Source organism: Dermacentor andersoni, chromosome 6, assembly GCF_023375885.2.
Source record: "Dermacentor andersoni chromosome 6, qqDerAnde1_hic_scaffold, whole genome shotgun sequence".
In the NCBI taxonomy this organism is placed as follows: Eukaryota; Metazoa; Arthropoda; class Arachnida; order Ixodida; family Ixodidae; genus Dermacentor; species Dermacentor andersoni.
The window spans coordinates 69,824,305-69,833,894 of NC_092819.1; positions in this window are offsets into that span (position 1 = coordinate 69,824,305).

Here is a 9,590-nt window from a genome sequence, read left to right on the forward strand (position 1 = left end):
TGACAGGTCGCTGTGTTTGAGCGGAAGTTGTCTGCCACAAACTGACGGTGCAAGCAAAGTAAATAAACACCCGCCGTGGTTGCTCAGTGGCTATGGTGTTGGGCTGCTGAGCACGAAGTCCCGGGATCGAATCCCGGCCACGGCAGCGGCATTTCGATGGGCCCAAATGCGAAACACCCGTGTACTCAAATTTAGGCACACGTTAAACAACCCCAGGTGGACGAAATTTCCGGAGTCCTCCACTACGGCGTGCCTCATAATCAGAAAGTGGTTTTGGCACGTAAAACCCCACAATTTATCGTTATTAAAGTAAATAATTATGAACATTCAGAATCTAAGTCACGGTTACATCGCCTGACGCTTTTCGTGGATGCGGACATACTCTTAGCAAGACGTTTTTACATGTGCTTCACAGAATTTAAGTGTCGTGGCGGTGAAATCGTCGACCGCATAAGTGCATGCCTAAAAAACTTGGCACATGTGCGAATAAACACTTTTCCATACTGTGACGCAGCTGGGAATCATATCGAATGCTGAAACACGAACATTCTCGACAGAAAATCCAGAAACTCAAGTAGCAGTTGCAAACTGTGTTAGACAATGAGCGCGAAGTTGTAGAATGCATACTCACACGCAAGCCGTCAACAATGTCACTGCTGCTTTCATCCTGGCTGAAGCATACTGCTGGCATCGAAACCACAGTAAGCACTAGCACTGTTACGGAGCACATCGCGTTTCGGATCTGATGAAACTCCGTCCGCACACTTCTCCTCCAACACACAAAAGCTGTGTGCATTGGCCCTAGTTTCGCATTGATATAGGAGAAAACTCGCATTAGACTAAAGAAACAAAAAAGCAGACTACACGTGAGTTAGAGGATTCCATTTTCTCGTCCCTAATGTGCTTTTATCGGCTGTGTCGTTTTCGTCCTGCTCTCTTTAAACAAGGAACGTTCATAGACGAGCACAGGCTATCTTTTCAAAAGATGTGTTAATTATTAATCAAATGAAAACGCTGCACTGGCAGCAAAACAGAAAAAGAAGAGAAACATTGCAGGCCGTATTATAGAAATAATGGAGAGGGTGCGGCAGCATACTGAACCCTAAAAGATTAGCGCCATAAAGAAAAAGTGTGTTACGTTCTCTTAGAACGAAATGGCAGCCGCAAGCTGTCGGACAGCGCGTGGCTTCAAATATTTCATCGTCAAAGCGGTGCTTGCGGTGCCTGCAGGTCGAGTCAGATTATATTGCTTGGCTTGAAACTGCAGCAACCGCTAAATAAGCTCATCACGCACTTGTCACCGAGTGACGCAGCAGGCGAAGTTATTTTTTGACGCGGGGACAAAGAGTATTCTCCTATAAATGCACTTCAAAAGCGAACATGCGTATTTCAAAACATGTGTGCGGTACGTTCAAGATTGCATGCGAACTGATGGAACTTCTGATGTCGCGTATAAAAATGTGGCTAATTACGGGTCCGGATCTAGCACACCGCTTCGAATGGCCAGCTGGAGCAAAATAAAAATACTGCAGATTTCTATAGCGAAATATACTTCCCGCATTAAATCTCATGGGCAAGCGGGATGCTCAGAATAAAGCGGACGAAGAACGACGTGGCTTACTCAGTATATTTGGCTTATTTTCTATTTATTTATTTAGTACCCACAGCGCCCATTCAGGCATTACAGTGGGGGGGGGGGGGGGGGGGGGTACAGATGAAAAACAAGCATCAAAATTGCAAGTTTGCATAAATTTGCGTAAGTCAACAACACATTATTATAGGCCGACAAAACACAAAAAAGGAGGAAAAAAAAAAGAAAAGCACACAGCTAAGGTGCACACAGCCATATCGGAAACAGGCACGTTGCAGATGTCACATGTCACATTTGGAAAAAAAAGAGGACATAAAGCACAATGATTACAGAGACTCATAATGAAAAAGCAAAAGAAAGACAAATCGAATAATAAGTTGCAAAAAAAAGAAACAATGCAGTGATTATGATACAGTGCGACAAGGTGAAAAAAAACGCACTAAAAGAAAATGTCATTTGCAGCTGGGATTGTTTATAGGTCATGATGATTGCTAGACGTACACGGGATATTTACCAAGCACAAGTAACGGGAACAGAAGAAAGGGAGACCACACAGAACGAACACTTTTTTTTTACTTTGCGCTTCAAATGAAGTATGCATTTTCACAAACTCACGCAACCTTCAGCTCATATAGGGTTGTCTCAATGCTTGATTACATATTTTCTATTTCTTTTGTTTATTTAATCCAAATGCGCAGTTGTCACCATGCCGCGGCGTGCATGGGAACATTATACATAAGCAATCTTTTCCTGGAAACAAACTAATCAGTGGCGAATGCAGTGATTACCCCCCCCCCCCCCCCGCCTTCTTTTCCTTTAATTTTACAGAGCGACTGCTTGGGCGACTAGAGGCGCTCGAAACGTTATAGGCTTGTTTTCAGGTTGTCCAGAGTGAGGTAAACCCTTCACAGACTTTACAAATGATTGTAGGAATTTGCAGGAAATTTCAGAAGGGGGTGTTTTATTTACTGGCTAGACCTAAAATACTAAGCCCTCTCTTTTTTTACCTCTTTAGAGTCGGTATACGAGACAGAAAGCTCCTCCAATATTCTGGGAGAAACAAATATGGTGGTGGCTCTATATATTGTGGGCTCAGGCCCGTGGCTTCAGAGCCAGTCGCCAGCGGAGGCTCTCCGACATAACGCAGAGTGCAAGAGCCAAGAGACAACCTTCACTGCCCGGAACCCCATGCCAGCTGTCCAGCTTCCTTATACACCAACACAATGCTGTGCCCGGCAGTAATGAAACATTTTGATCCTGCGATCACTGGCAGGTGCCAACACTGTGGCGAGGTGGCTGACACTTATCACATGGTGTGGGCCTGCCAGCAAAATTCGGCTCTCACCCCCCACCCCAACCCTACCCGAGAGGACTGGGAGGCGGCCCTGCTTGGTTGCTCAGACCTTCAGGCCCAAAAGGCCTTGGTCAAGAGGGCCAGGCTGGCGGCTTCGACCAATAGGGTCCCGGACTAGGGACTCCACCTAGTATGTAGGGACCCTGCGCGAGTCCACACCTCTCTTCCTTAATAAATGCTTTCCACCACCACCACCTGGTCGCCGCTCCTCGCGCTCCAACCCCAGGCTGGCTGCACGTGGCACGGGCGCATGAGCAAGGCCCAGATGGCTATTGACACTACCACGTAACTACCACGTGACACTATGATGGCGCCACAGCGGCGCAGCTATGCAGCCGGCGTTCCCATAATGTGCAGGGATTCGCGTCGTGTTATGGCTGGCGCGTAGCGAAAGTTTCGAGTGTGTAGGTTAAGTGGAGTCTTTTGAGAAAATTACCTACTCAAGCGTTCCAGAGCTTTACAAGCTTATTTTATTACACAGCAAGGTAAAAGTGTGGGCAAGTTTGTCGGTCATCCTAGAACGTATGCTTCCAGCTCAAGGCATAATTTGGACAGAGACAAGAAACTGCACACAGCGTTGACTCTCAGCTGCAGTTCAATCGCAGAAAGAACGCCTATGTAAGGCTGTGCAAGAAAATCGCAAGTTGGAAAGCGCCTTTGTCATCTAATCACACCACGTGCAATCAGTGTGATTTTTTGGCATGTAGTTATTAATCGGGAAGCTTTCTCAATGTCTTGAAATGAATGAACGTGCCGCAAAGTGCACAATTTGAAGGGTTAAAGAACATCTTATGCGTAATGCGCGGGCGCAGTTTTAAAGCGCTAAGGTAAATGCTGCCATAGTGAAAAGTTGCTAAAACAACTGCTACAAAGCGCTATACGGCTACCATCTGCTTTTTTCTGATTTTCTTTTTACCATACTGCGTCATAGTGCGATTACATTCGATGGAAAATACAGCATGTTATGTCTAATGGGCGTGCAGAAACTCAAACATTTCTGGATTAATAATGAGTTGTGTAAATATTTACTGAATCCTCGATTTTCTCGCTATATTCATGTGTTATACGAAAATGTTTGTTTCCCCAATGTCATCGGTTACCAAGACGATGCACCTTGTTTATATCTGAGGAAAAGGAGGGGCATGTTACGGGAGACTTTCCCGCGAAGTGTTTGGGAAGCTGCAACATTTGCACCAAATTGCCGATAAAAGCGTTTTAGAGCATTAAAGGTGTATCTACAAACGGCGAAGAATTCGGCCTGCCATCCTGGGAGAACTATGATTGCCACCAAGATCTAATTTGTTGGCTATAAGGAGAACAAGATAGCCAATGTGCGTTCGAAGGTAAATGTGTGTGCATAATTTACAGTTCCTGCAATAAATTCCTCTATGACGTTCTTCAAAATTCTATAACACTATTGTTTCTTATGTTTACCACCGTTTGAGAGAAATCAACTTAACATTGAGTTCACATTTACTAAATAATAGAGGTATGTCACATATAAAGTGGGGCAATATTTTGACGCATTTGGACAAATTGGAACCTGTGCAAATATTTACTAAACCCTTCCGCGCTTGGTGTTCTTTATGAACTAAACGAGTCATCTCGTTTATATTCGGTGGAAATTGGGGGGGGGGGGGGGGGAGGGGTTATAGGGTGATGTGTTGGCAAAGTTCAAAGTGTCTGGGCTAATATATATTTTGCAATAAATTACGCATGCTATAGCTGCGGTGTGCTATATGCGTGTTTACGAACGGTGCCGAATTCAGCCCACAGATCTGGGCCGCTATCTTGTACACGTTCGAAAAGCCGACGTTCGATTTCGCCTCACGCGTTCGGACTAGATTGGCCTAGGCCGCGATATCGGCGAAGCCTGGACAGTCGCGCGAGGCGAAATCGAACGTTCGCTTTTCTAACGTGTTCAAGATAGCGGCCCTGGCAGCATTTATTGTCACCGACACCACATTTATCGAAAACTGGGAAACATTATTGCTAATGTGCGTGCGAAGATTATCCCGTGTGAAATATTTGCAGCCTTCGGAAGAACCTCCTTCATAAAGAGTTTAAAAGCGTTATGCGTACGCTATTCTCAATGTTTTCGAGTCTGATATTGAAACTGTATGTGGCCCCAATTCTTATTCGGTGGAAATGAGAGTACTCCTAGGTGTTCCGTATGGAAGAAGTTCAACGTTTCTCGCCTAATTAGGATTGTCTCAAATAATTAATCTAGCCTTAGCCTTTCACTAAATTCATGCGTGCGGCAGGGTAAGTAAACAGTCACCTTGTGTGTATCTCGTGTGACGTATGGCTGTTGTGCTAGCTGAGTCTAAAGCAACACACAGACCACCATGTTGCAGACGGCTCATTTCCTCCCCGTGTTCGTGGTCGTGGCTTGCCTCGTAGTACTAGAGCACTGTCAGTGAAATTAAGAGTTGGCTCTGTGTCAGTGCGCGAACGCTTGTATCGTCAAGGACGTGTGGACAATCCGTCGTGTACGTCCTGTGACTCCTGTGAGACGCTTGAAAACCTTACGTTTGAGTGCCCCGCATTCGTCACACAACGTGCACTGCTAATTAAGGAATACGGACTTATTGCATTCAAGTGTACGACCTTTGACGATTGCCTGTTTCCGAGATGAAGTGCTGCTAAACGCGGCCATGCCCATAGGGCCTTTCTAACTTTCATGCAGAAAACTGATTTAGCCTCCCGTTTATAGACATTCTTTCCGTGTCCCTACTTCCTTGTGTCTGTGTTTCTGTTATTTGTTTAATAACTGAAACTAGCATCTTTTATAAACTAGCTTCTCTTGTGCAAGAGAAATGAGGAAGAACATTCATGACCGGATCATTTAGTGATGACGGTGCGAGTGAGTCAGCGGGTTCATTTAAAAGCTTTCCGCTATGTCGGAAGACCCAGACAAAGGGAACTTCAGACAAACTGTCCGGAACAAGTGTCGAAAATATACTCAGCAGATGTTACCAATTATTAGAAGTTAAACGTGTACAGACCGAAAGCGCATCTGTAACAATTATTATATTAGATTACGGTTGACCCAGTTTTGTGATGACGAGAATAATTGCGAAAAATTCCGCAAGAAATATTAGGGCTAAGCTGATTGGAAAAGATCACAACTCCAGCCTCCTCTAAACTTTGTGTTGCGTCCGTATAAATAACAAAGCCAGAAGAAAATTGGCCAAGACGATCTTGAAGGATAAATTCAAGTATCCGTGTTGAAAAAAGTTTGGTGTGTTTTGGGAAAATGTAATCAAAAATCAATTTAGCCTCCAGCGTATTTCTTTTTGGAGAAATCAGGCATGTTACACTAACCTGAAGTTTTCATAAGAGCGCGTGAACAAAGACAACCTGTGTCTGTCAAAAAATGAGTCAGGAGCAGTCATGAAACCTGATGGTTAATGGGAGATAGATGCACTGTAAAGCTTCAGAAATGTCAGGACCGTAAGTTTCTTACATCAGGAACCAAGCAAAGTGGCTCCATTCTCCAAATAAAGCATATTGTAAGCCACAAAACTTGGCAGCCTCAGACAAGGCGCAGCTTGCCTTTCCAGTTGTACTAAAAGTGTTGACTTGTATGCTACCCATCCCAATAAATACAGCCAAATGCAAGAATCGGGCAGACGCACAGTTTATAAACAACGAATAGCGCAGCCCTACGCATAACTGCATTGCTGAACTGGCGCAGCAACACCATTGCATCTTCTCCATTACGAGCAGTCGCTTCGATTTGCTTGCGCCAGTTCAGCTTTCCATCACGTGTTATCCCTAAGCACTTCAAAGCTGAAATTTGCGGTATCGGGTCATTTCGATCACGAAGAGAAATAAAACAGGATTTGACAATGGAAACACAAGCAACGAGAATTTATTGACGCTAAGAGAAAAAGACAGTCCGTCCAGACAGTACTCGAGTTCAGACAGATATGAATGTGCCATTTGGTATAACTTATTAGGAGAAAAATCGAATGTCATCGGCAGAGAGATAAAGCTGACCATCCTGAGATTCTGAGGCAGGAGATAACAAAATAATAAACAAAAGTGGAGAAAAAACTTATTGCTGTGGTACGCCTCTCATGTGTTTCTGTGTTTCCGTTGTCACTTCACGTAACATAAAATGATTGTCTACCAGACAGAACCCTTTTGCATCCAGGCCACTATGTAATCTGGAAGAGCACATTCTGCTAATTTTAAAATTAACATTTCACGTTAGACACTGCGATAAGCTTCCGAAATATCTGAAATTACTAATGCTGAGACATCTGGTAGTCCTGCAGGTCTAGCGTGGCGTTCCATATTAGCATGAGCTGACCATATTGAAAATGCAGGCCTATATCCTAATTGTCTCGACCACAGAATACTCTAACGAGTAACGTCATTGAGCATAACATGGATTATTTTTTTCAATTATTTTGACTAGGTACGGGCAATTGGCCGAGTATTACCCAACGCATACCTGGGGTTTAGATTTTTCAGTAAGAACACCACTTTTGCAGTATGCCACGAGTTCTCAATCCATGTGTACTGTAGTCCAATGTTAACAATATTCAAAAGTTCATTAGGAAATTAGTTAAACAATAGTTTAAACGTAGCCATTGTGATACAGTCGAGTCTGGCAGCCGATTCGCGTGCTGTTAAAATGATATCAAATAATTCCGGCATGTTAATTTCTATAAATGTGATGTTAAGCCTCTAAGGTCTAAGACACAATTCAATATAAGGGTGGTTCAAGTCACTTCGCGATGCCTCCTAGCGAATCAGCTGTTTCTTTGGGGGATTGAACAGCAGAATGGGACCACATGGACTGTTAAAAATATTTTATTTTGTAAAAACAAAAACATCTCCCATCTGCTTGTCACGAAAGTAAATGCAGTCCGTTTTTGTGTTCCTGTTTAGCAAATGTGATAGTTTGTTTAAACAGCTTATTAAACTTATATTCCATTCAATCTTTTTGTGAATAATTATGTTGGAGACTTTTCCGTGCTGTTTTCCTTGGTGTATATTCATGTGTGCAGGTTTCATTCCACCAAGAAGAGTTAGCCGACGATTTTCCAGACATAACCGTAAGCTCTGTGGGCTGAATGGCACAGTTTAAAAGCGATATAGCACTGCTTCAGCTCTCCGTTGCTCACCACAAGTGGTCAACAATGATAACCCTGAACTTATAGCATATTTATAAGCTTTATAACTAACCAGCCGTCTTTGCCGTACTATAGGTACTTGATGTGATAGCATAAATTCAAATGTAAAGCGTAAGTGATCGCGACTTGTTCCATTGTGAAAGGCGTTCCAAGGTAAAACAAGATATATGAGCAGAAAAGAGACTCAGGCACAATGCTGATAAAAATCACCCACGTAGAAAAGTAAATCGACCTTATTTGAGGCATTGATAATTTCTTATCCTACACCGGATTCCACAACAGCTTTCTGCCAACGTCGGTTTTCATGCCCCAAGAAGTGTGGTGAGAATTAAGACTCCCTGCCACGACCATCGCACCTGAACAATTTCAGGAGAGCAACTCCAGGGGCTCGGTGCACCTGAATCCGCTCGAGGAGTACGCATTAATCACTGTAAACGCAGGGCAACCAGCCTCTAAGTATTAACCCTAAAATAGCACAGTTGTCTTATGATACATTTTTCGTTAAACTAATGCTATCAGCCTACCGCCTCTACCTGGGAGATCTAAACGGAATGGTCGAAGATTAATAGTAAATCTCTGGTGCGCCGAACGCTATGATTCTCGAAGTAAAATAATATCAGATAATAGTTTGTGTCCTACATAAAGAAGGTCAACGTAACAAGGGGATAAAGAGGGCTAAAGGGCTATACTGACACGTGACATATTTATCCTTTTCTCGGGGACTACGTTTCACCAACAACTTGAATTTATCGCTCAGCGGAAGACGGGCCCGCATGATTGGAACTTACTGGAATGTTATCGGTGGTTCTACCCGTTGTCTGTTGTTACCGAACCTCGTGTAATCTGATTTTATACGCGACGTGAATTGTGTAGTACTGTCTGAAAGATACGCAGGCCAGCCTACGAGACGTTCATTTGAGGGATCGCCAGCCGTTTGTGCGCATGGCGCGAGTAAGAGCTGGCGCGAGAGAGAAAATCTGGGGGCCTTTGCTCCTTGAATATTTCACTCTGCCTAGGGACTACGGAGGAGGTTTCTTAGCGCGCGTTGTATTCGTTTGTGCGGTCGAGTTTGTTTACGCTCCGCCGCTGTCTGCCCGCGCGTTGAGGCAGTGGGCCCGCACGGACGCGCCATTTGGTGATCGCTGTATCTGAAGCGGCAATGTTCTGACTGGTGTAGTATAAATCGCGGGTCGCTTTTTTCGTCGTGACATTAGGTTGGCTTTTTTACAAGCACTGCTCCAGGAGGGCACATGTAACCGGCAGACTGAGGCCTCAGGAGAGCACCTGAGGTTATAACAAAGCAGGCGGTGCAGGATCTCCAGGGCACCCAAGTGGTAGCGGGGGGATCAAAGCTGGAAGAAGGGCGGTCCGTGGGTTGGGGCCGCGAAGGCCGAAGCGTGCCAGGGGGTGTCCGCATAAAAAAATTGGCTGTTCGCTATCGCGGACAGCCGACCTTATACACCCCTGGCACGCGCAGGCCTCGGCGAGCTCCAAC